Source organism: Onychomys torridus, chromosome 7 (genome assembly GCF_903995425.1).
Source record: "Onychomys torridus chromosome 7, mOncTor1.1, whole genome shotgun sequence".
NCBI lineage: Eukaryota > Metazoa > Chordata > Mammalia > Rodentia > Cricetidae > Onychomys > Onychomys torridus.
In genome coordinates this window covers 38,883,562-38,909,208 of record NC_050449.1, presented here as the reverse complement: position 1 = coordinate 38,909,208, position 25,647 = coordinate 38,883,562, and the positions used below count along the sequence as shown (strand labels likewise).

Here is a 25,647-nt window from a genome sequence, read left to right as displayed (position 1 = left end):
GGGAGCCAAATAAACACCTTGTGTTTATCCTTAACAATTAATCCTTAGCGATTAATGGTGGAATTTAATATCACAGACACAGCAACAGTCTGTTGCTGGCCTGCGGGAATCACAGCACAGGCTTCTGTGGGAATAGGGGTCCTCACTCCACCCCACCCCATGAAGGAGCAGTCTCCCATTCCACCCTGCCACCCGGAACACAGGTGTGCCCCACACCCTGTTTCTAAGCTGACAAGTGATTCTTGCTCTGGAAAACAGACCTGATACTACTAGGCTATTGGGAAGGTGGGGGTGAGAGAACATCCAGCACCTTACCCAGTGCCTGGTATTGAGAAATGAATAATGCCTGTTTCTTACTATATCCTAGGTACTGTCCAAAGGATTTCACATGGGTTGTCTATAACACTCAAACCAACCAACGCTGGGAGGTAAGTACCATCATGATCCCCATGTTACAGTTGAAGTTCAGAGAGGTTAAGTAACATGTTCCAAGTCACACAGAGAGTGGTCTAGCCAGAATACAAAAACAGATAGTTTAGCTTTAAGGCTCAGCTCTGTGTCCTACCCAAGGCAGGGATGGGGGACCTGGCTTTTCCTCACCATTGCTGTTGAATAGTCCCTTGTCCCTGTCCCCTGGCCTCTGGTTTCCATCAATCAAATGTAGATTCCCATGTTATAGTGTGGGACCCAAGGCATATTTCTAACAAGCTCCAGCTGATGGTGCCAGGCCAGGCCTTCAGGAACACCTTTCCCTTGCATTCTCCAGCAGCATGTCCTGAAACATGCATCCTGGAACTCCCTATCACCCTGCTAGACCTTTGCTGAGGAGTGTTTTCCCCCCTTTTCATTAGCCCAGCCACTGGCCACCCAGCACCTAGACCCCTCCCACAGGGGAGTGATGTTCACTGGCTCTGCATTTGCCTCACTCCTGCAACCGGGATGGAAAGAGTCTCCCCTCAGCCTGGCTTCCCATTCTAGACTAGGAAATCTGTGGTAGTGAGGAATGTTCTCCAAACAAGGATGAAGGAGAAGGACATTGTCAGGAAGCGGCTCATGAGTTCAAAGGTACCCAGAGGTACACTGTGCAGGGCAGGTGGTGTCTAGAGGCCAGGGTGTCTGGGACAAGGGGCCGCCCGACAGCATTGATGATAGAAAGCCAGGTCTACCCCCACATGTCCCGAGGGAAGCAGACACAGGCTGGATGGAGGGACAGTTGGGTGTGACAGACCCTGTTACACGCCTCCATCCCATGTGAAGTGTGGCTGGGCCTCAGGAAACTGGAGTTGGGGGAAGCAGCTGGGAAGGGGACATGGAGGCTTATGGGGACATTTGTGGGCTATATATGCTACGTTTGTTTAGGAAAAACTCATTGCACTTTAGGTCCACATATTTTTCTGTACATATGTTATACTTCACTTTAAAAAACTCAATTAAAGCAAAACAAAACAAAACACCTGGCTGGGAAGCAAAACCCAACCAGGGGCAGCTAGCAAGGAATTCCACTCCAGGAAGCTTTCCCAGCTCCAAGCCACAGCCGGGATGGGTGACAGAGCTGGACGAGCAGGTGACCATCTGGGTGCCAGCGGCCTTGCTTGCTGGGGTCTGGCTACTAGACACCATCAGACTGACAGCCTTGTACCTCCCATGGCATCCTAGTATGTCCCTCTGGAAAGGTCCTTTCTCTTCCCAGGTGGGTTCCTGAGATACTGTATCTGCCCCTCGTGCTATGCAGGCTAACCATGGATACTTCGAGGGCCTGGATCTGAATCTCAGCTGCATCTCTGACTCATGGGAGACAGTGGGCAAATGCCTGAGCCTCTCTGAGACTCAGTGTGGGCATCTGTAAAATGGAGATAGCCATAGCACCTTCTCCTTGGCTTACTCCAAGGAGTGTGTGTGTGTGTGTGTGTGTGTGTGTGTGTGTGTGTGTGTGTATGTGGTGCTCTGAACAAGCCTGTATGATAAGTAGTTTTATTATTTATTATGCTGCAGAAGTATAGTTTTATTACCATCATCCAGTATTCTGCATGTGTTATATCCCTTGATATAGGCATTTGAGAAAAGACTAGGTAGGGTCAGGAGCCTGGGACCCAGGCCTTATGTCAGGCTGTCCCCAGGAGATTCTGTAGCCAAGGGACAGCACCTTGGCAAGATGCTTCTCTGCCTCAGCACAGGGGCTGGAGAGGGAATGTATGGAGGCACCTAGGAAATGCTATGAGCCATCATGAGAGGGACTGATCTCCTCAGATCCAAATTACACCCCTCAGCTACCGGAGTATATGCCTGACTGAGTATGTCTCCCATTCACAGTCAGTATGCTACTGGCAACCTGGGATACTTACTCCTGGCCACTTCTGCCCTGGAGGGCCACAGGTGCTACCCAACCCAGGGAGTCTGCTCCTCTTCCAGACCATCACAACATGCTGCTCTCATGGCTTGGAATGGCTCCTCTACTCCACTCCTCACTCAGCAAAGTGCTGTTCAGGCTTTGGGGCTCAGCTGAAACCTCCAGTCTCCCACAGAAGTGCCCAGAAACTAACTACCTGTTCTCTTTCTGGTCTGGGCTTCCAATCATATCTAAAAACAGAGGTAAAATGTGTGGTTTTTCCAAGTCTGTCCCTTGTACAACCCATAAGTGGTAATGGACAAACAAATCAATCAATCAATCCAGTCTACTCCCTCAGCCCAGGGGTCTGCTGTCTTTGTTGACACACCCTGAGGCCTCTATTCTTTGCCCTTGTATGAGTCTGCACTGGCAGCCCACGGACCCACTGCAGATGTTTACTCCAGTGGCCCGACTTCAGATCTTCCCTGACCTGCATGCCCTCTCAATCTTCCCAAGCTGAGTACAAAGATTTGATTTAATTTAGCCCCAGATCCTAAGCCCTAGAAGTAGGTGTCTTTACATCTCTACCTCATGCAATCTGGCCGGAGACTAATGGAGAATCTATATCTCATAGCCTGGTGAGTTCCATGGCCTGGGTGACTATTTAAACAATGAGAATTCACTGTCCTGGCCCCATTCCTTTTCAGACAAACCATTAACACAATGTGTTATGTAAATGTGGGGCTGGAGTCATAGATGATACTGGGAAAACTCATCCTGTTTAGAAATAAATGCACAAACAAATGACTGGCTATACATCTAACTTACACATGAAGGCATGAAGGTCTGGTATGTCAAAGCCTCTAGACCAGACCCAAGAATATTGTGCTTCTTCACATGACAGATCACCCAAGCCCCCTGCCCCAAGATCCTGTAGGTCACATGGGAAAAACTGCATCATCCACAGTGGTGTGTATGGCATACAATGCTTAGTAGTCAAATCCTACATGCTGCTGTAGTCTTACCCAGGAAACCCCACATGTGTTTAAATTCAAAATGACAACAGCCAGGGGTTCAGTGAGGACCATTTTCCAGGCCAGTCACCCTTCAGAGAGTAGAGGAGCACCAACCCTCCCTGTTAGGATAGGTTTCTTCCCCATAAACCCCATAACACACTATGTAGCCCAAGAATCAGGGATATCAACCTACCATACTACTGATGAACTGAGTGACCATTTAGCCTCTCTGACTTATTCGTCTCCTATACTATATGAGAGATAATATTTAAATTGTCAATGTTTATGCAGGAATATCTGCTGTTTAGTAGGTGCTCAATAAATAATAACTCAAATTTTCTTATTCCTTGGAACAATGGCAAACTCACCATCTCATGAGGGAATCCAAGCCATCACAACTATTTTAGTTGTAAGAAAAGTCACATGGACATTTAGCTCTCTGTCTTCCCCATAACTCCACTCCTTGGTCCTCATGAAGCAAGACTGATCCCTCTTTAGACATTGGAATAAGGGAGGGGAGAGAGGGTGAAGGAAATGAACAGTTTCTCCACTTCATCTCACCTCTGGCCACTCTGCTGGGTCACACCAATCTTTTCCATAAGACCTGATTCTCCTTGGCTGCCTCCTGCAGACATACTCTGGGGAAGGGCTCCGACCCTTTCTGGCCTACAGTGCACTGAAGCTATGGATTGGCAGGAGCTGCAACCATTGCTTACAGCCCAAGTGAACTGGTACCAAGGGACCAGCAGCCAGGACCCAGAGGCCTTGCTGATCCCTATTTAGGGATCAGCCAATCACAGAGAGTGCAGAGAAGGGCCTGCATCATACAGTCTTCCTCTCTGTACCTCAGTGAAGGCTGGATCTGGCTAACTCCCAAAGCATCAAGATCCCGGGGCCCCACTGACCCATCCCAGGACCCATCTGTCCTGGATAGAGGAACAGGGTCTCCAACCAGAGCCAGGAAGCTGAGGTCCTGTTAGCTAAGGTCCCGTGGCCAAGGATATCTCTGTACACACACCTTACAGGGCCTGCTGGCTCCAAGGGAGAGTCCCGATGTCTTCTTCTGCTATCCCTTTTCAGGTAAAACCTGTTCCCACAGGACCACTGCAGGAAGGTGGGAAAGGTGAAGGCTCAGAGCCGACCACTGGCTCCTCTGGCCCATGTTCCCTGGTCACTGGTCTTGCCTGGGCCAGATGTGCTGCGAACTGGGCTGAGAATTTGGAGACATGCCAGAGGCAGATGCTGCTGAGAAATGATGCCTTCCCAGGTAAATAAATTACACCCAAACACAAACAATCTGCAGCCTGCCTCTCCCACTCAGAGTGTGTGTGTGCTCTGCCAGAATCATCTAGGTCTTGCTGTGGGAGGCAGGCCTTCTGTGAGTACCTGAGGCAAGGCTAGGGTCAGGTAAGGGTACAGGACTCCTTTCTTTCACACCCCTGGAGAGCTGAGTAAATGACTAGATAGGAACTTTACCAGTGGTCTTTGGAAAGGGCAAGAAGGGAGGCCTGCTGACCTGAGCCTTTGGAACCAGCCCATCTGCTGAGGATAAGATGGTAGACAGTCTGAATGCCTGGCAAGATGCTGAGGCCCAGAGCAGGGATGAGCCTGGCATGCGGCAGGGATTCCTAATGGGCTGGAACCCAGCACAGTGGGGCCAAGCTGGATCTCCTGCAAGTTCACAGTGCACACAGCCCGAAGCTCATGGTGGAGGGAGCTCCTGGACTGCAAGCAGAGCCACAGCCAAATCCCAAATACCCAGGAACAGGTGGCATCAGAATAGACAACCTTGGGGGTCCTGTAAGTGTAAGCACTGGTAGTCATTATTACAGTCACTCCCCCATCCAGTGGGGACCCTGACTAGGGAACACGGGAGAGGAAGAGTGGCAAGCCTCTGCCAGGGTTATAGGAATGTCTGGATTTGATAGAGTTGAGAAGAGACATCCACTAACCCGCCCCCCCCCTCCCCACCATGGGCTGTGTGACCATTCTGGACTAGGGCTCTCATTTGCAAAAATGTTGGTAAACAGTTATCGTTATCTATAGTTGAGACAGAATAATTGTCTATCTGGGAGCAGAGGGAGTACTCAAGGGTCCTCATGCTCAGGCACTTGGCCGTCCCTCCCTTCCTGGCCACATACATTCGAATTAAGCTCCGAATGTCCAAGGATGAGCAGGTGAGCAGAGCGTGTAAAACACCCGTGTCTTTGCTGGGCCCGGGGAAGGACAGGCCAGGAGATTGTTGTCCTTTAGCGGTGCGGGAAGAAGACTCCGGGTCTCTGCTAGAACAGTGCCTTAGGAAGGTGACAACATTGGAGAGACTTGTCAGAGCTTGAGATGAGAGAACTGGGAAGACTGTCAGCTCCCGAAAGGCGGTACCTGCAGCATGTGTCAGGCAGAGGAGGGGTGGATGATGCCAATAAATATGCATGAAGCGTCTGTGGGGTGTGTGTACTCTTTGCAAAACACAAGGGCTGCTGTGTGCATGCCAGCCTTCCCCAGGGGTGGGTGAGGCACACGAGAAAGAAAACTGAGTGAAGCCCTGGTGTTCATCCTCAACCCTCCAACGCCCCCCACCCCTCACCTCTAGAAACTTCCAGTGGAAAATTCTTGGTCTGGGAGGGAGAACACTGGTTTACATGATGGCACAAGGGACGGCTAGCTAGCCTTGAATAATCAACAGTATCACATCATTTAATGAAAACCCTGAAGTAGCCACCCAGATTGGGCAGATTTGCAGTAGGACTGACCATTGGCAGCCCCTGCCCTCTGAGAGCTTATATTCTAGGATCTGGACTGGGCACAGAGAGAGAGGAAGGGACCTTAAGTCACTGTGTCCTGGATTGACACCTGTGCTGTCTCCGCCTTGTCCTTTGGTCACAGTTTTCTCACACAGGCTTTTAGGAGCTTTCTGGAGCATCTGGGGGCAGCCAGCAGCAGAGGGCAGGAGTAGGGGCAGGGCAGGAGCTGCCTAGGCATGCGTGTTTGTGTGTGTTTGTGTGTGCGCAGGCGTGTTGTTGGCACGGACGTGACTCTGCATTCTCCAAGCCCGTAATGAGTCCTCATTGCAATGGGTTTGATGGAATAATTATATTCTGGAAAAACTGCAGGAAACTGCGTTCCACTTCTTAAAGGGCAGGATCATCAAACATTTGTGTTACATTATTTGCAGTCACACCTTCTGCTGCATCTGCTCCCTTAAAAAAAAAATCTCCAACTCCAATCTGATCTGAATATATAAATCTGAATTATCACAGCAAAGGCGATACGCTCACACCTTTTTTCTTTTTCTTTTTTTTTTTATCTGTTGCCATGGTGATTAGATAAAATTCACGCCAAGTCTCCAGGGAAGGATGGAATTATTTCAGACAGTTTCTCACCCCTTTCCAGCTACTTCTCTCTGTAGCAAGCCTGGGCACCATCTCTGGGCTTGGGCAGAGAGTCAGACAAGGGGAGAAGGCAGCAATTCATGGGCAAGTTGTGGTCGAGTAAAAGAAAGTGTGCATCTTTCTGAGATGCTTCTGGTCCCCAGCCAGGTCCTAAGCCACAGAGCCAGCCATGTGTCCTAAAAACCTACAGCTTCCTCTGTGACCTTAGAAGCCACTGAGGAAAAGCAGAGACTCAGTGTTGGAGAAGTCAGTGTCCTTGTGCAAGGTCAAGGCAATTGGAGGCACAGAAGCTGACCTTAGGTCTTGGCTTTGCTCTTACCCAAGTGAAAGTCACCAAGCAAGGAGATTTTCCTCAGAAAGTGAGAGGTTCCATGGGGGCCTGTGTCTCCACCAAATCTCCACTGGAGTTTCTGCAGGCTGAGAGTCTCAAAGGGACTAATTATCGATGGATGTGATTTGTTAGCAGGTTTTGTATAAAGGACTTCATTGACCTAATTGTTATTCAGTGCCCTGAACTCTGCATGTGTGTTTTTAGAGGAAAGGATCTCTGTCCCTAGCTCAAACCTTCCCGTTTTTATCCAAAGTCCTGGTTCCGGGGTGCGGGAGATAGGAGCCTTGGGGAACCAAGCGTGAGGTCTGTAAAAGCTGAACAGCTCATTATTGAAGCTATTGCTGAGCAAAAGGGACAGCTTCGTCAGCCAAAACCTGCAGGGCGGGACAATAATCTGTATTTATTTACTTGGGTGGCTCACACATTAGGGTCTCATTAATTGTCCCACTGCTACAGAAGGAAGGATGGGGCATGTCACTTTAAGCCTGTCTCAACACATTTTAGCAGATGGAGACTTATGAGAGAGCCCTGGAAGGCAGGGGAGGATGGTGCCCCTCTCAGGTGCTCGACCCAGGACACTTCCTGGTCAGTACACCTAGAAGAAAGGGCCACCAGCAGGTGGCTGAGACAAAGAAGAGTTGTTTGAGAACATGAGATGCTAGAGAGCATCTTTTTGGGCAGTCTGTTGGGTGGCCCCTGACCTATTCAGTCAAGGGGACTGGGGAAATGATGGGGTCTTGTGGTTAGGAAAAGGCTGTTTGCCAGGGACACTGTGTGCTCTGTTGAATGATACCCTTTATTCCCAGGACCTCACCTTCTGGTTCTGAAAATACCAGAAGGGGAGGAGAAGCCCACATCCATCATCATTGGGAAATGTCACCAATTCTCTTGTCAGAACTGAAGAACCCCAGTTGTGGTGAAGCCAGGACAGTTTGGGTGGTTGATCAGGACAGTTTGGGTGGTTGATCGGGTCTTTCCCATGTCTATCTAGGACCCAGGACAAAGAGGCATTCAGTGACCTTTGCAAGAATGAGTTTCTGATCTTCTATCACTGGCCCACATCTGTCCCGGAGGAGCTGCAGCCCAAGATGGTGCCAGAGGTGGGAATATAGAAAAACATGAAGGCATGGTCTTGGGAGTCAGACAGACCTAGCTTCCAATCCCACCCAAGCTACTTAATGAGCTCACAACCCGGGACAACTAATGTCTCGAAACTTCTGTGACTTGCAATGGGAATACATTTAAAAGGTAGTGCAGAGGGTTATCACTGGAATTAAAAGATATAAAGTCTCTAAAGTACTCGGCATCATGGAAAGACTGAAGGAAACAGGAAGTGGTACCTGGGAGGAGGGGAGAGATGCTGCTTTCAGCACAAGGGGATGCTGAAAGGAGGCTAGAAGACCCACATTCAGATTCTCCTCTGCCATTTGTCACCGCTGTGTTTTTAGGTGTGAGACTTCATCTCAGAGCTTTAATCTTTGTTTATAAAATGGGTCTACTCTGTCATTAACGTGTGGGATACGTGTTATTATTCTCAGTTTTCAGAAGGAGGCTTTGAGAAGTTGAGGTCGCACAAAGCTGCATCTTCGTGGTTGAGAAGGATTCAGTCCCACAGGCAGTGTTGCCCTTGCCTTGGCACACCAGGGCTGTGGGAGGCCATGACTACATACTTTGTTGGCTGAAGATAGTGGCGCATAGCTGAGCTGCTACTGTTCCAACTAGGTTTCCAAGAATCATCTTGCATTGGCAGGTGAGACCTGTGACTTAGTGGCCGGTCCCTGGCATGCAGCTCTTGCTCCTTCTGCATAATGACAGACCAGGAACACGAGGTCAGAGAAATTGTTCTAGAAACTATGACTTCCAGGGATGATGGATCAGAGGTTTAGAGAGCTTGTTGCTCTTTCAGAGGACCTGGGTTCAGTTCCCAGCACCCACATGGTGGTTCACTACCATCTGTGACTCGTAACTTTAGATCCAGGGAATCCAGTGCCTTCTGGTGATCTGCATAAGAACAGGCATGATGTTGTACATATTCAGGGAAAAGCCTTTATATGCACAAAATGAATAAATCTAAATAAAAAATAACAAAAAATAAATATTGGAAACTATGGCTTTCTAAGCACTAATGCTGTAAGTCTGGACCGGATTATCCCCAAGGCACCTTCCCCATTTTAAGCCGTCATAATTCTGGGACACAATCTCAAGGAACAAGATGGTATAGGCACCTTTTGCAAAGGCGAAGGCTAGGCTTTACCTGGGGACACATAAAGGGATAACAGCAAAGAGAAAAATGAGGCCTTTCTAGGCAGACAACAACAGACCCTGGGGTCCTTCCCCTTTAAGAGGAGCAGAGCATCCAACTTCTAGAGTTGAGGCTGGAAGGGGGAGGGGTAGACAAACCCCCAGAGTCTAGAGATTCAAAGATACCCTGCCCCTGTGAGATGCAGAAACTCCTAATTGGAGCTATACACGCACCCAGCACCAATCACTCCATGATGTGCCTTTCCGAAGCAGTGCAGAAGGCAGGCCTTCATTAAATCCGACACCAGGGAATTAATTCTACTCCCTGCCATCACTCAGTCTCTGTCACCCTTTCCCCCTCGACAGCCAGCCGTGCCTCCTTGATCTTCCATACCTTCATGTCGAGAGAGTTCTCCTGGAGAGAGGAAGCTCTCCCAACTGTCATTTGAACTATGACTGTATCCAGGGCCTGGATGGAACCCACACTGGTAAGGCACAGCAGGAAAGTCATGGGGGTGGGAGCAGAGAGACACACACACACTCTGTGGTCGGAAGAAGGCGAAGGGAGTACCACTCCATGGGGAACCTTTATCCCAGCAGAAGAAGGGGAGATGTGAGTTGAAGATGACAATTTACTGGCTCACCCTAGTTTAGCTGTCCTTGGAACAGTGACTTTTTAATTAAAGTCTCTTTGGGAGGGAGTCCTGTGGAGGAGGGAACAGAAAAAGAAGAGGAGGGACTGCTTGGAAGCTACCTGGACCACGCATCCTTCAGTGTCCAAGTGACTCCTGGCCAACTGGAGAAAACATCACAGCTGCTACTGACCCCTCACCTACCTACCACCTGCGTATACAAGACCTGTAGTCTCCTGCCCCAACAGTGGGCCAAGGTCCCTCAGCCGAGAAGAGTGAGGGCAGGACTTGGGACAGGCAGGATCCCAGGAGCCATGGGAAATTGGTTATTCTAGTCACTGTCAGCCTCTTTTTCTTTAAAAAAAATTATTTTATGTGCATTGACATGAGGGTTTCAGATCCCCTGGAACTGGAGTTACAGACAGTTGTGAGCTGCCACGTGGGTGCTGGGAATTGAACCTGGCTCCTCTGAAAGAGCAGCCAGTGCTCTTAATCACTGAGCCATCTCTTCAGACTCTGTCAGCCTCTTTTTGACCCAATATGTCAATTAATGTTGTCTTTGCTTTGCTTGTGTGGAGAGTACAGAGGGCTGGGAGATACTGCCCAAGAGTACCCAGATCAGAGGCCTGTGTCTAAAGGAGATGAACTTTGGAAACATCCAGTACTTCTGTCAGAAGTCCTTGGGCAACAGTTCCTGGGGTAACCCAAGAATGATAACTCTTCTCCTGTCAACTCCCCCTCTCTCTCCCCCCAAAATTGGTCCAGGACTTTGAAAGAAACAGGCAACCCCATCTATAAAACCAAGGTGGAGAATGTAGATTATATGCATAGAAACTTAGAACAAACGAGATGGGATGGGTTAAGGAAGAATTTTCCAGAAGGAACCAGGTAGAGCCCTCAGGGAAACAAAGCAAGCTGGTCCAAGAAATGATAGCCATGAATTGAGAACTTGCTACCAGCATCGTGTTTAATGTGAGAGATTCAGGAAGCAACCTACTCTAATGAGCCTGGGCCAGGGCATGAGTCCACCTTGTCCCTACTGCCTCAAACTGTGGGCCCACACTCAAATAGAATCCCTTCTTCCAGAAGGCCCCCTGATCAGGAATTCCTCTTATCTGGAATCAAATTGCAAAGTCGAGTAAGAAATGTAAGACAAGCTGGGGATCTTGGCTTCCTGGTGACTCACAAATATCTCCATAAGGATGCTGGATATTTAGAAGAAATGCAAAACTAGGATGTGCGCCAGCTCATGCAGCTCAGAAGGGGTAAAGGCCATCCTGTTGCTATCTAGGTTATAGAAAACTGCTATTCTGGTTTTGGAAATAAGAACATTGAGAGGTTTAGGGAAAGAGCCTGGAGCCATTCAGAACCAGTGATGAGAAGGAGCCAACACCAAGAAGTAGCATAGAAAGAAACCCAAGTCAGGACATGCTGGTGAGCAATTCACCAGACTCTCTGCCCAGAGCATCTCCAGTGTGGACATCACTCAGACAGGCCTGGGTTTCTGAACAGAAATAACAAACCTAGGCATGTCCAGAATTGATAACCAGAATAAAGATCCTGCCAAATGGTAGAGGGGATTGGTACAGGAATGGGGTGCTATTACAAGAAGAATGGGACATTGGGGAAGGGATTCAGGAGATAATGAGAGCTGTCTACCAGTAATTGATGGGGGTAGGGGAAAAAAGGAAGCATCCTGGAGGTTCAGGAGCAGGGAGCAGGCAACAGTGGGGCTCAAGGGTAGAACTCCAAGATAGCAGATTTTAGATTTTAGTTCATGCTAAGGATTTGATAAAAGAGGGACTTTCAAAGAAGACAGGAATGCCCACTGTGTACAAGGGACCCACACTCCAAAGCAGCATGAAGACCATGTTCTGACTTTCACACCCCTTCATATCAGTTCTTCTCAACAGACACTTGAGAATTTTAGAAGACTATGAAACAGAAACCAAAAATCATCTCTCACTCAACTCCCTAGAAATAACAGGACACTCTTCAAGTACTTCTTTCTAGAGTACATGCACACACACACACACACACACACACACACACACACACACACAGACACAGACACACACACACACACACACACACACACACATACACACACACACACACACACACACACACACACACACCAGACTCCTGCTGTCTATGTATTTTTTTTTCAACTCAACATCACATTAGGATCTTTTTCTTAAACATTTAAAAATGTATTTAAAACAATTCATTGTATTTTGTTTAATCATTCTGGATTTGAAATCTTATTGCCCTGTTATAAACAGCACTGCCACAAACAGAAACCAGAAATCAAACACTGTCTTTTGCTGTTTGTGAAAAGTAGCACTCTAAAGGTATGGACATGTAGGTCTACAGATTTATCCTGAGTTATTTTCCAGTGACTGCTTGCAGGATGGATGTCAAGTGTGTTTGACCATCCTTGTGCATGGGTACCAAAATCACGGCAAGTCCTTCCTACAGAAGAGTGTTCTTCCATGCAAGACAAACATGTTGGTTAGATGCCTCAGTGTGATGAAGGGAGGGAGGTAGAGAGAGAGAGCACTAATTATGCACTCTGTAAATATAATGAGATAGCCTGATTTCAGAGATCTCAGCACGAGTCTACCCCATGGAGGATGAGGCCAATGCCCTCATCCTGTAGTATAAAAAGATGCTTCTTTTTACTATTCTTTTGTTTTGAGAGAGAGAAAGAGTCTTACTACATACCTCATGCTGACCTTAAATTCAAGATTCTCTTGCTTCAGTTTCCCAGGTGCTGGGAATACAGTCATGTACTACCATGTCCAGCTAGCAGGCACTTTTTGAGACTTGGGTCCCAGGTCCCATCAAGGCTGCAAATGGCATCTTTATATATCAACTAAGGAATGAGCTCAGTGATTTTCAAGGCTCCTTCTAGGTCTCACAAAGCAGTTTCACCATCTTTATTTACTTGAGGGGAAGGGAAACAGAGGAAGACGGGAGCAATCGCTGTTCCTGGGCAGACTGTAACAAAGGTAAGCACTTCCAGGAGCCAAAGCAAGACAAGCAGCTGGCAGTCCCTGTGGGCTCTGCCCAGGAGACCCTCAGCTTTGCAAATCCCAGGGCAGGCAGACTCTAGGGACATTGTGGGTGGGGCAGGAGATCACTTTTCGCTCTCTGGTTTCCCTGTGCACTATGAGTCTGGCTCCCAGCTTTCTCTTGTAACATGAGCTGGAAACTGGGAGCAGCCTATCCAAGGGGTTAATTATGAGTGCTTCTCCTGGCCTCCCATCTCCAGACCACCTCCCCTTCCCCAGCTGGCCACTCATCGGTCTGTAGGCAACTGTTGATCACCTGTCCCCAGAACAGAAGGACAAAGGGCTGCTAGGACCCTCCCCAACTCCTGACTTCGGGAAAGCAGAGAGCACCAGGCTACGCAACCCCATTAATCCTCCTGGTGTTCTTAATTTTCAGTGGCCTCACGCTGGGTCTCCAGGCTCTCATTAACCGCAGAAGCAGATGATGGTGGGTCCCACGGCAGATACATTTCTCTTCCTCTCTTATTTATACCACTTTCATCGTTGTTATTTAACAACTACTGCACACCAATCCCACCCAAGGTGGCTCTGGGAAAGGGTTTAGGAAACAAATGTCTACAGAGCTGAGCAGTTGATGTGTGCACTGGCAGCTCCCCCAAGGCACCTCTCCTCACATTCTCCAGGATCAGCCACCTTCCCACCCTCGTCCCGAAGTATCACAGAGGTACCCAAAGCTTACATCAGTCGTCTAGAACCTTGTACCCTGCCATGCAATAAATGGCTTTTAAAACTAACTGTAACATGCATGTTAAGAAAATAATAAGAGCACAAAAATAAAGTAAGAAGTCCTGTGATTCTTTTGGCTCTGTTTTCGTCGGATCATTTTTAGAAGAAGCCATTTAGGAAATAAGACTCCGAAAAGCCGTTGTGTTTCCTCCCCGAGCCACGGCCCCTTCCTTGGAGGTAAGCACTGCTCTGAGTACGGTGTTTATTGTGTTTATTGTCCCATGCATGTTGGGATGCTGTTGCTACACATGTGTATACCCAGAAACACTACAGAGGACCGGCATGTGCGTTTTCAAACTTTATACAAAGGGCACCGTACTGCTTTCATCCTTCTGCAATCCTTTGGCCACCACCATCCCCACCCCCATTTACCACCCTGCCTGAAACATGTCCGGGCTGGTTTGCAAAGTTCTGGAGCATGTATTTCCCATGTAGCACAGTACTTCATTGTACATACTAAGCAGACTTCATTTACCCACACTAGTTTCTAGTGTCTTGGCTATCATCAGAATAGATATGGCCACTATGTCCATCCCAACTCTTTGTGCCCATTGTGTGAGGATTTCTTAATATACACATTAGAGTGTTTCTATCCATTTGTCTGTTTCCCTGTTGGAGGGCACTAGCCTGTCACCACATCCTCAGTACCCAGTATGACTTGTTAGAGTTTATTGAGCTGCATGGAGCAGGAAGATATTGAAGGGCTTCGCCTGTTCTGTCCTCCAATTGAAGATGAGGAAAGTAACATGCAGAGAGAGGCCATACCATTGTTTAGAGAAGAAAGAAGCAGAAACTAGAACCTTCTGCATACTTACTGACTGCTTGGAGGTATACCAAAATACTCTGAGAGAGCATGTGACTGTAAGAAGAAACTATGCGAAGGAGAAAGGGATGAGGAAGAAAACATATGAAGAAGTCATGCCTGAATAACCTGGCCTCTAGTGTGAGTTCTCAGTCTAGTCCCAGCCTCACACTACAGACCCCAACCTGCGCATGCTCAGACTAAGGCTTGAGAGCTGGACATCTGGCTCTTAGCCTGAGGCCCAATGGCATCCTGGGGACAAGAGTCCGGACCTGAGGCCTGTTTCCTGAAGTCTTCTATTCACCTTCTGCAGATGGTCCAGCCCTGCAGAGGACCTTGGAGCCTAGTACCAGGTAGCCCCAAAGGAAAGTCTTGTGAGATGAGATGCCCTCAGAAACATAGGTCCCAGGTGGACAAAGTGGGTGCACCAGTGTGTGCACTGGCCCCTCCCTTCCTTTAAATATTCAGAATTAGTTTGGATAAAGCAGTTCTTACAAGAGCTGTCACATGGCAAGGGCTGTGTGTTTTATCCTATCCCCAAATCCCACACAATGCTGAACCGTCTCCTCTCCCATCCTGCCGCTACTCCCTGGCATCATGGAAGGCATCTTCCCTGAGTCTCAGTCACCCATCTAAAAAATAAAAAATATCATATGAGGTCAGACAGCCTAAAAGGGCCTTGAGAAGGTGAACTCAGTTGGTAGAAAGAAAACTGTTGTGTGACTGTTTTCTTTGGCTAGCTGTGGGCTACCGGCTGGCCAAGCACATCTTCATTAATCATGGGCTCCCATCATAATGAAACAGATAAGATGTTCTGGGAAACATAAGGTCCCATCTAAGCCTGTAGGGGATCTCACTCCAGCTCAGAAGCTGCCCCTCTCAGGGAACTAGAAAGGGACAGTAGTTGTTGGGTCTGGGTGTGCTTAGCTGCAAATATAAGGACTGGCTTCTGTGCTCTGCAGACTCAGTATGGGAATCAAATTCAATGCACACCAAAGTATGGTGTAAGCTCTCAGGGCACAATAAGACCTAGCTTATTACCAAAGGCTAAGTGTCTTGAGACCAGATGTTTTAGACTTGTAAACATACAGTGAGGTGGCTCCAGGATGAGAGCCAAGCCTGACTACTAAAACCACTTCCGTTTCAAGCACACCTTGTGTCCACAACCTGAAGGTAATCTCACAAAGTGTGGTTTGGTGTGACTGTCTTTTGTTGAGACCCATAAAGGAGACCAGGTGTGGAATTTTCTACTTGTGACATCCAAGTTGGTTGTTGTTTAGCAATTTCCTTGCAACTGAAGCATTCCTTCTTTAGATCTGGGAAATGGAGGGAAGTCCGTGAAACCCATGAGGTTCAGGAAGTTCAAAAAGCAAAAAGACTTAGAAGGCCCCACCTGGAAATTACACAGGCAGTGAAGAGTTGCTCTGGAGAGGAGGCTCTGCAGTGAAGCGGCCTGGAAACTCCAGGGATACAACTCTTTGGAGTCATCGCCCATGCTGGGGTAGCTTTTGAGTGACACAGCTTGGCTTTGAGTCACCTGCACTCCTGTAAATAACCCCATAAACTCATCGATGTACTAGACTTGGGTAGACTCTTCCCTTTGGTCCTGTTGCTGATGGAGTGATGGACATTTGTTCGTGTCTCCCCAGGAAAAGTCAGACAACATTCATGCTCAAAACACTTCATATTTGGGGATTATTTCAGAGTTCTAGTTTTGGGATTAGGAATGCTATGGATTCTGGGACCAAGAAGGGGACTAGACCATAATGGAAGTGTGGAATGTGGGAGAAAGGTTGATCCATGTCCCATCTCCCCAGGGTTGCCTAGCAATAATCTCTGGGAAATTCAAAGGCAGACATGGACTCCAGTGCCTCAGGCAAGGACCATCTCCCTTTTCCTGGAAATACCATTGAATATTCCTTACCCAACTCCAAATCTTCAATGGCTCCCCATTGTCCTTTAATTACACATGGCTCATGCAGCATCAATCACTCCCATTGCACCATGGATGATTCCTGAGCTCCAGTCAAGCCAGATTGTTCCCTAAGCATGAGCCGTGCTTTGGGGTTCCCCAAAAATTTACTCCTGTGCTCTCCTTTACCTGGAGCCCAACTGTGCTGTGATGGTGTGTGTGTGTGTGTGTGTGTGTGTGTGTGTGTGTGTGTATCTGTGTGTGTGTGTTTTTTTTCTTTCTTTCTTTCTTTCTTTCTTTCTTTCTTTCTTTCTTTGTCTGTCTGTCTATGTCTATGTCTAGGTAGACACTGGTGTTCTTGAAAGCTCCCAGGTGACTCTATAGTTGACATCTGGCAGGTCTACAGCTCTCCCCTGTAGGGAATCAGCCTACCCAGTGGATGTATTCTGCAGGACTCTTTGGAAAGGTACCTTATCTAAGCATTAGAGATGTCTCCATACCTATGGACCAGAGAAATTGATGTCACTTACACCTTCATCACACACTGCCTCCAGTTGGGGACACCAGTGTCCTGAGCTCATCTTGTTTGTCAGACATTGAGGCCCTCAAAAACAGAAGCAGTGCTCCCTGCTCGTGCTCATTCTTCTTCATGCTCATTCATGCCCACCATTCCATGCCTCAAAGGCCCCATTAAATAACAAACCAAAGCTACCCAGAAAATTTAGAAAATTTAAAAATAAAGAGGGGATGGGAACTGCCCTCTTTGTTTGGAGAAGAGGCAAGGCCTAATCCTCCCAGACCCCTAGCTTGTGAGGTGCACACCAAGAGGGATGCTCCAAGATGCTGTTTGCCATGACAGGAAACCACGGTGTCTCCCTCAGGTCTCTGCTCTGGGAATTGCTCAAGTTCTAGGCAGGTGACAAAGTATAAAGCAATGTGTGTGTGTGAATGCTCACACATACATATTCAGTATGAACAAATTATGTTGTGCATACTATTTATACATATGCATACATATCTATTTTGAGTTTCTTGGGTGTGTGGGAAGAGGAATTCCCCCACCCCAATCCCTTGGGGTCCTCAAGCAAAGACCCCTGGGAATCACTGTCTGCATAACACAGCATCTTGTACACAGGAAGTGCTCAAAAAACATTTGCTAGCTTAAATAATGAACTAAAAATTCTGTCAGTTGGGGTTGCTTATACCAGCATATGGGAAGAACTGACTCATTGTATGGTGCCCCACAGCTACAGCCTGCTATGTCCAGCCACATCTCCAGGGAGGCCTCTACAACCAGCTTCCTTAGAAGATGCCTTTTAGTGGCATGCCCTGGAACATTCTAGATTCTAGAGTGATAGTTCTCAAGCTTCCTAATGCTGTGACACTTTAATACAGCTCCTCATGTTGTGGTGATCCCCAACCATAAAATTATTACGTTGCTACTCTGTAACTGTAGTTTTGTTACTATTATGGATCATAAAATAAATATTGTTAAAGATGGATGTTTGCCAGAGGGCTTGAGACCCTGTCTAGAAGCAAGGTTTTTCCTATTCTATATCTTACTCAGGGAGACTTTAGCCATGTGCCTTAAGGAGGAAAACACGTGCTTCACAAAGTCTCAGACAGCCAAAAAGACTGCTAGGAAAGTCAACTCACTCTGTGTCTAGTTGGCACCAAAATACCAAGGCAGAAGCTGAACTCACAGCCCAAGCCCATGTCCGCTCCACCACCATGCCCAGGGCCCTTGCTTTCACCCGTTTCAGCCTCCTCAGCTGTTTTCTCAGCTCACTGGGACTCTGACAGATCCTGTGCCCCTAAAGGCATGGGTATGAGACAATCCTCTCAGCCCCAAGCCTCTGTAACCCTGCAGTTCATGGAGGGGAGGAGCCTCAGATGGGAGAGAAACATATCTCTAGCTTAGAGACCTTGGTCAAAGCACTGTACCCCTCCTCTTCTCCACTGCACAGCATCCTGCCTAAAGGCAGGTAATAGGGTTTGAACTCGTAGCCCCAGCTGGTGGTGCTGTTGAGGGAAGATGTGCAACTTTCCAGAGGTAGACCCTAGCTGGAGGAAGTGGATCATAGGAATGGGGGTGTGTGGATGGGGGGTATGGATAAGGGGTGGGGTTGGGTCTTTGAGGTTTACAGCCCTGACTTGCTTACTGTCTTCTCTCTGTTTTCTGCTCTCTAAAGATGTGAGCAAGCAGCCTCCTGCTCCTGTCGCTGCCACTGCCTGTATCCACTCCTGCCAACACGCTCCCCCCTCCCCTATGCTCTCTATTTTCATACTGAGAACCAAAACAACTCCCCCCCCCCAGCTCCCACCTCTCCTAAGCTGCTTTCTGCAGGTTACAGCAACGAGAAACGTAACTAACACAGAGGAGGCTTGCAGACATAGCTTTGTGGGTCCCAGTGCACAGTCAGATGCTGGGTGGTCACCAGCACAGGAGCACAAGCCAGGAAGCTCTGCCACACCATCCGGCTGTCTCAGCACTCTTTTGCTTTGTAGCCCTGAAGGCCACATGAGCCCCTGTAAATAGGTTCTTGTCCACCTGTTCACACTCTATGCTCACACTTCCGTGTTCATTCTTCATGATCCAACAGATTCATTGAACAGGTAGAGAAATGAAGGCCTGGAGTAGAGGAGAGGCCGGGCTATGAGGCCTGTCCAAGGGTGTGCCACCAGGAGGTGCTCCACTAGACTCTGGTTTTGAAGCCTTTACCCCAGGAACTCCTGAGGTTCCACCTAAGCACTTGCCCAAAGTCCCTGGGACTCCAACTGTGGTCCAAGGGCTTGGTGTGTGTCTGCCCAGCAGTAGGAGGAGTCAACGTTCTGCATACGAAATGTCTATATGACAGAACAGATAGACCTGCACACACACAAAAATGTCATAAATACAGAAAAAGGATTTCCCCTACACAGAAAAGAAGGTATGTAATTCCTCATCCTCAAAACAGAGGACTGTGCTGGGCATGGTGGCACATGCCTTTAACTCTAGCACTTGGGAGTCAGAGGGAGGCGGATCTCTGTGAATTTGAGGCCAGCCTTGTCTACAGAGTGAGCTCCAGGCCAGCCAGAGCTACACAAAGAAACCCTGTCTCGAAAAACATATAAAAAAAACAAAACAAACGAATAAAACCTGCTGACTTCGAAGCTCCTACAAGGCCAAAGGGCTTGCCCAGCCATTTATAGAGAGTGAAGAAGGAGGTCAGACCCAGACCCTAGTCCCTGAACCCTAACTGTGCATTCTTTGTCATATAGCTTCATCCCATCAGAGACTCCAAACAAGCCCTGCTGATGCACAGGAGCAGTGACTTCATCCCAGCCATCGTAGAGACAGGCAGCGCTATGCACGCTTTCTCTTGAACCCACTCCTTTTCCCGCCCAGACGGGAGAGCCAGCCACTGCCCTGGCTCAACCTTCTTCTACTTATCAGACACAATTTTCTAAGTGCCTACAGTGTGCTGATACACAACCTCACAGATGCTGACCCCCACCCTCAGTCCAGCCCACTCATCCTCAGCACTTACAACCTAGGCGCCATCTCCATGTGGCTGTGGCTGTGGCCATGGCCATGGCTCTCACTATGGCAGAGACAGCTTATGGATATGCCACAGAGTTCAAAATCACAGGCTTGGCAGGAAGTGGCATCTATACATAGCTCCGCCATTCTGCAAGCACCGTTGGCTCCTTCTGAATAAACGCTACCCTATATTAAATGCCAGCATTCGGCAAGCAATGCTGCCCGTTTGCAATGCGATTGAGAACTGAAGGTAAGATTGATTCTGATGTGAGCACTAGCAAAGCAAATGGGTTTTTGAAAACCCTATAATTTCCCCGCAACCCTTGACTTCACTAAACACACATTTTTAGACTGCAGCACAGTTAGGTAGGCATTAAACAAAAATGAGGTGGTCTAATGATGATTTATGTATAGGATAACCTTCTATAAAGAATTCTGCTCTGATTTCAGGGTAACTTACAGAGGTGCCAACTTAACCAAACAATGCTGCTAGTTCTGTGTCCACTGTCGCAGCATGATCCTGGGGCAGGGCGTTTGCCTACAACTGCCTTAAATCTGCTGAAATTCACCCAGTGGGTGCTCTGGAAATGCAGCGCCTGCCATGAACTAAGTGGAAAAGCAAAACACGACACATGCACACACCGCCAGAGGCACCTGTGAACACAGACATTTCTGCTTGACTGGGGAGCGGGGCTGATGGCTCTGGAACCAACCAACTGGCGAATGACTGCAGAACAGGCTGCCTGCTGGGACATTGGAAGGAATCCCGGGGAGCCAGACAGGCACTGAGCCTCCAGAGCTCCTGGGATAAAGGCTGCAAAACCAAAGTCCAGGTGAGCTCCTCCTGGTGGTAGGAAGGCCTTGCAGCCCCACCCCAAGCTTTGGTTCACTGTGCCATGAGTGCCTTCAATCTGTGTGTTACACAGATGTGCTTGAGAGGCATCAAGGATAGGATGCCCGTCAACAGGCTTGGTTTCTGCACCAAGAGCAATGCAGAAAAAGGCAGTACCCAGCACAAATGGTGAGGGAGCCCGGGATGAAAGTCCTACTGTGCTGCTTGAAGACCCTATCTGCGGTCTGGTCCATGTGTCTCATACCCTTGACATTGGAATACGGGTAGTAAGAAAACCTTCTAGGTAGAATGCATGTGGCAATAAAATGACAAGATCCAGGAAAAACACATATTATAGGGGAGTGTGAATGCTGGTCACTGTCCATTTGCTTCTTCCTATCCATTGTTATTATTGTGGTCATCCTTCATTGTGGGCCACCGGACCAGGGAAAGGGTGCCTTTGTGGCTCCTGAGCATGTCTCTTTTATCTCTGACTTGCAAAGTGTGTTGAATTTAAGGGCTTTCTTTTGTTTTTGTTTTTGAGACAGCATCTCAAGGCTGGTCTTAAACTCCCAATCCTTCCCTCTCCACCTCTCAAATGCCGTGGAATGTGTCCTCAGGCCTAGTGTTTGACAACATGTTTAAGAACTTCAGGAGACAGGATATCCTTTCTGCGCTTGAGCAAAGAATCTGGGACTATTGGAATCCAGCGTTCCCTTCTTCACCAAAGCAAAGAGAAACAGAAGGGGTCAGCTGTCTCTCCTCTAGGTAGCTGCCTTCACAAAGGAAACAATGACTGCTGGCAGCCCCTAGACAACCTTAGAGTCACTGTCACGAGGAAAGAGCTTGGGGTCCAGGAACAAGAGTTTCAGGTTTTGCCTGGTGGAAGCTGTGTGCTCTGGAGCAAATTGCCAGGTCTCTTTGGTAACATTTTCTTGAAATCTGCAAATGGAGGTGTTTCCCTCAGGGACTCACCAGGAGAATGAAACGAGATGACCTGTAACTAACTGCCACAGGACCCTCCAGACCTGTAGTTTGATATGCATTCATTTCCTTCCCATTGATTTCTCCTCTCACAGCCCAAGTCCCTAACCCTAGCTGTGCACCCTCATAAGCAAAACGGGCACACTAACAATTGTGGAGCAAACAAGATAACCCAACAGTGTGTTGAGAGGGAGCACTTATCCCTGAGCTCAGGCCTCAGCACACAGAGCAGACAGGGCCAGAGAAGGAGTTGATGTTCACTGTATGTACATCACCCCTTTAGTGTTCCCAGGTTTGTGTCACGTGACTGCCAAGCATGAGCCAGCCAGAGCCGTGTAACACCACATATATCCAGGCATCTAGTTTTCCCTACACTGACCAGATACGATCATAGAATATCTAAGTTTTTAAAAAAAAAAAAAAAAACCAGGATCTTGGTCATCTGCCCGTGTTTTTGTAACTTTCTCAAGATTGGCAGACTCTCTGGCCCATCCAGCTGATGCCACCCATTTGCTGTGTAGGTCAGTGCCATGGCAGATACTCATCCCCACTGCTGACCACCTCCCCTGAGCATCAGAGCAAACAGGCTGGGTGAAGACACATCCGAGAGGGTACCACACTCCTGTAGGAGGGGTGACACAGGTTCAAGAACACCATTAATGATCCAAGATGGGAGCTGATAAAGCTAGGAGAGGATGTGGAAGAGGCTCCCTGGGAAGAGGCCAGTCAAGGTGGTGATCCAATCCGGTCTTGGCAGTAATCAGAACAGAGTGGTATTTGAAAATGCTTTGGAGGGTGGGCAGAGTTTAGACAAAGAGAGTGGGAAGCTCGTAGTAAGTAAATAAACAAAATCCCCCATGAGTGATTAAAACTGTGTGCCCTAAACATGTGCAGCCAAGAAACTGGCCTGAGTCTCACACCAGTCACGGAGAAGACTCAACTCTGTGACCCAGGGGCCTTTCCAACCCTGATGGTCTGTAATTCTGGGAGCTCACTTGTAGCCTATTTGTGGCCACTTAAAGGTTTCCTGGGACCACCATCCCTGTCATGTTTGTGCCCAACCTCACCCAGCCTTCTAACTTAGAGTGGACACACAGGATTGAAGTAGCCTTAAGGTCAGCATGTATGAAATGTAATTCACAAAGCAAATCTGCGTTCCAGAGCCAAAGCCAGCTTACATCTGTTTAGGGCATTGGGGTCATCCATCTCTAGGCATCAGAGCTGAGGCAGGAAGGCAGTATTCAGTTCCTGGTCAGGGCTCAGTTCTCTATGTCTCCCACTAGAACCAAGAGCTGGTGTCCCCTACAGCCTTTGTGTAAGAATGGTTATCCTGTCCACTGGTCTCCAAGTTAGAAATCCGCTCTCTGCCAGAAAGACCAGAGCCTCTGGTCACTGCACACACAGCCAGAACTGGGTGGTTAGTGACATGTTTCTGTCCCCAGGCAAGTGCAGGAGTCAGGGACAGGTTCTCCCTTCTGGGTTAAAATCCAAGGACAGAATAGATGGACTTCTCCTGGGGAACCAGCTCTAGAGAGTCAGCAGGAAGCAAAATAAGCCAGAAGACTGCCCTCCAATCCAGGCCACAGCCCAATCAACCATGTGCCCATGAGGAAGATGCTTAAATTCCCTGGGCCTCTATATCCTCATTAATAAATGGGGGAGGGGGTGATCTGTCTTAAAAGGTGATTGTGAGGATTAGAGAGAGAATACATGAAATTCCTAACCCAAAAAGAGGGCACCATACATGGTAGGCATTACACTTAATCTTGTTATCTTTATCACTCTGTTGCAATGTTATGCCGGTCCCAGGGATAAAATGATGGCAAAAGAATATCTCACATCCTCCTGTGCAGACAGAAATAATGGGAACGTAGCCAAAAGAGCTGTAATATCTGCTGCAGGCTTGTGGTATAGGCCCATGGAAGGGGGACACATGGGCACCAAGTTCTAGGAGAAAGGAAGAGCAGGGTCTTGATAGGAAGAAGACATGAGTAGGTAAGTTATGCCAGGAAAACAGCAGGGACAAAAAGGAGAGAGGTGTTGAAGTCCATGGAAAACCTTGGGACCCTCTAGTCTGAGAACAGTCACTAGTAGGGTTCAGAGATCTGGTAAGGTGACTATACTGCCCTGTGGGCAAAGGTGGGTACCAGGCAAAGGCACTGTCTGATGAGAACCCTCGAAGCAAGAGTCTTTTTAAAGAGAGCCCCTCCCCAATTGATCCCCTTTGTCCCGCTTATCCTCTCCCCACCAAGATGCAGAGTCCCTGATGTACCCCCACGCTGGACCAAGGCCCAGTGACAGCCTAGCATCCAAGAGCCCCAATCCACACTAACAAGGCAGCTCAGCCAGGCTCATCTTCCAGGGCAGCAGGGGATACATCTGGCTGGCATCTGAGCTGTGTCCAAAACTCCCCACTGGGGCTAAGAAAGCCAGTCAGGATGCTGGGGAAGAGCATGCTGGGAAACTCCCACAAGGAGCCTGCATCGATATAATCAGGTCTGGTGGAAATTAAAAGCTATTAGGAACAGGGCCGGATTTATCTTTATATCCAATAACATGCATTGTAATGGTGATCATGCAGATGGGAAATTAAACCACATCTTGGCTTCACTGAAGGCCTTAATTCTGATCTATGTTTGTACACTGCCCTTAGTCCACTTATACCCATCCTGCCCACTCTGAAGAGGTGGTTTCAACCTCCTCTTCACACACACACACACACACACACACACACACACACACACACACACACACACCCCTCATGATAGGTACTCTAGGAGGGATGTTGGGTTGGAGTCTGGCAGGTTCAAGATTTTACTTACACTTTTAGGAGGCCAGATTGAAACCCAGCAAACAGCTGAAGGCAGGAGAGGTTGGGAGGCAAGTGGAGACAGAAGCAATAGTTGGCTGAGCTGTCTCCCTAGCTTCTCCCAGCTCTGAGAAATCATAACAAAAGGCTGGATAGGGCTTTGGTGGACAGCTCCAAGACAGCATGGCTAGCCAGGAGGGGCAGCCTGTGAGCAAATACTCAACTCCCAGAGCTTGTTTAAATACCAGCCTCCTTCAGAAAGAGGCACAGGAGGCCTTGCTCTCATTCTGTGGCCAACAGGCCCTTCCTCCCAGGGAACATGCTTTTCCCAAGGAGGCTGCTTTCTGAGACCTCGACTGGTCCACCCCGACATCCTGGTTTTCCTTTGGCTTTCCAGCACCTGCTCCTGCTGGCCCTGAAGTATAGAACATTAGAGACTAGCCCCATGGATGCAGAGATCAAAGTTAACCCAGGTTCCCTGCTCCAGATGCTGACACTGCTGCATTCATCCTCTGCTTTCAGACCAGATTATCGCCTTCTCCATGGTAAGAAGAGGCATCCTGCTACTACAAAACACGTACCTAAATGTGCAGAGTGTGTGCACACTGAGTACATGTGAACATTGGAAGTATGAAATAGAGCTTATGTGGAACATGTCCCCAATCTCTGGTCCTCAACTACAGAGACCAGATGCAGCCAAGCCCCACCGTTTCTAGTTCCCCTGGGTTGCCCCAGGGGGCATATTAGTTAGACTCAATGTATTGGGAAGACTGTCTCTGGGTCTAACAAATAAGCTAGAGAAGGATCTAGAATGATTATGGCTGGGGCTAGAAGGCTAGGCAGAAGAGGAAAATTCTCCAAGACCAAAGGAAAGAAAGGCAGTCTACCAAAGTTTAACACAGTTCCGCAGACTAGTATCAAGGCTACTTCCTTGGTAATTATGCCATTTGGGGCTACCAGCCTGGTCCTGACATCAAAGATAGCCAGCTCTGAAGCACCAACCACAAGAGGTGCCTGGGGGAGCTTGCCGCCTCCAGTTCCTGGGCA

At 48.3% G+C, this 25,647-nt stretch overlaps 1 protein-coding gene across 2 annotated transcripts in view; it reads right to left on the bottom strand.

Moving 5' to 3' along the window:
• Positions 1–25,647, bottom strand: part of Dscaml1 (DS cell adhesion molecule like 1) — a 334,350-nt gene that overhangs the window by 286,123 nt on the left and 22,580 nt on the right. The gene's annotated exons all lie outside the window — the stretch shown is intronic.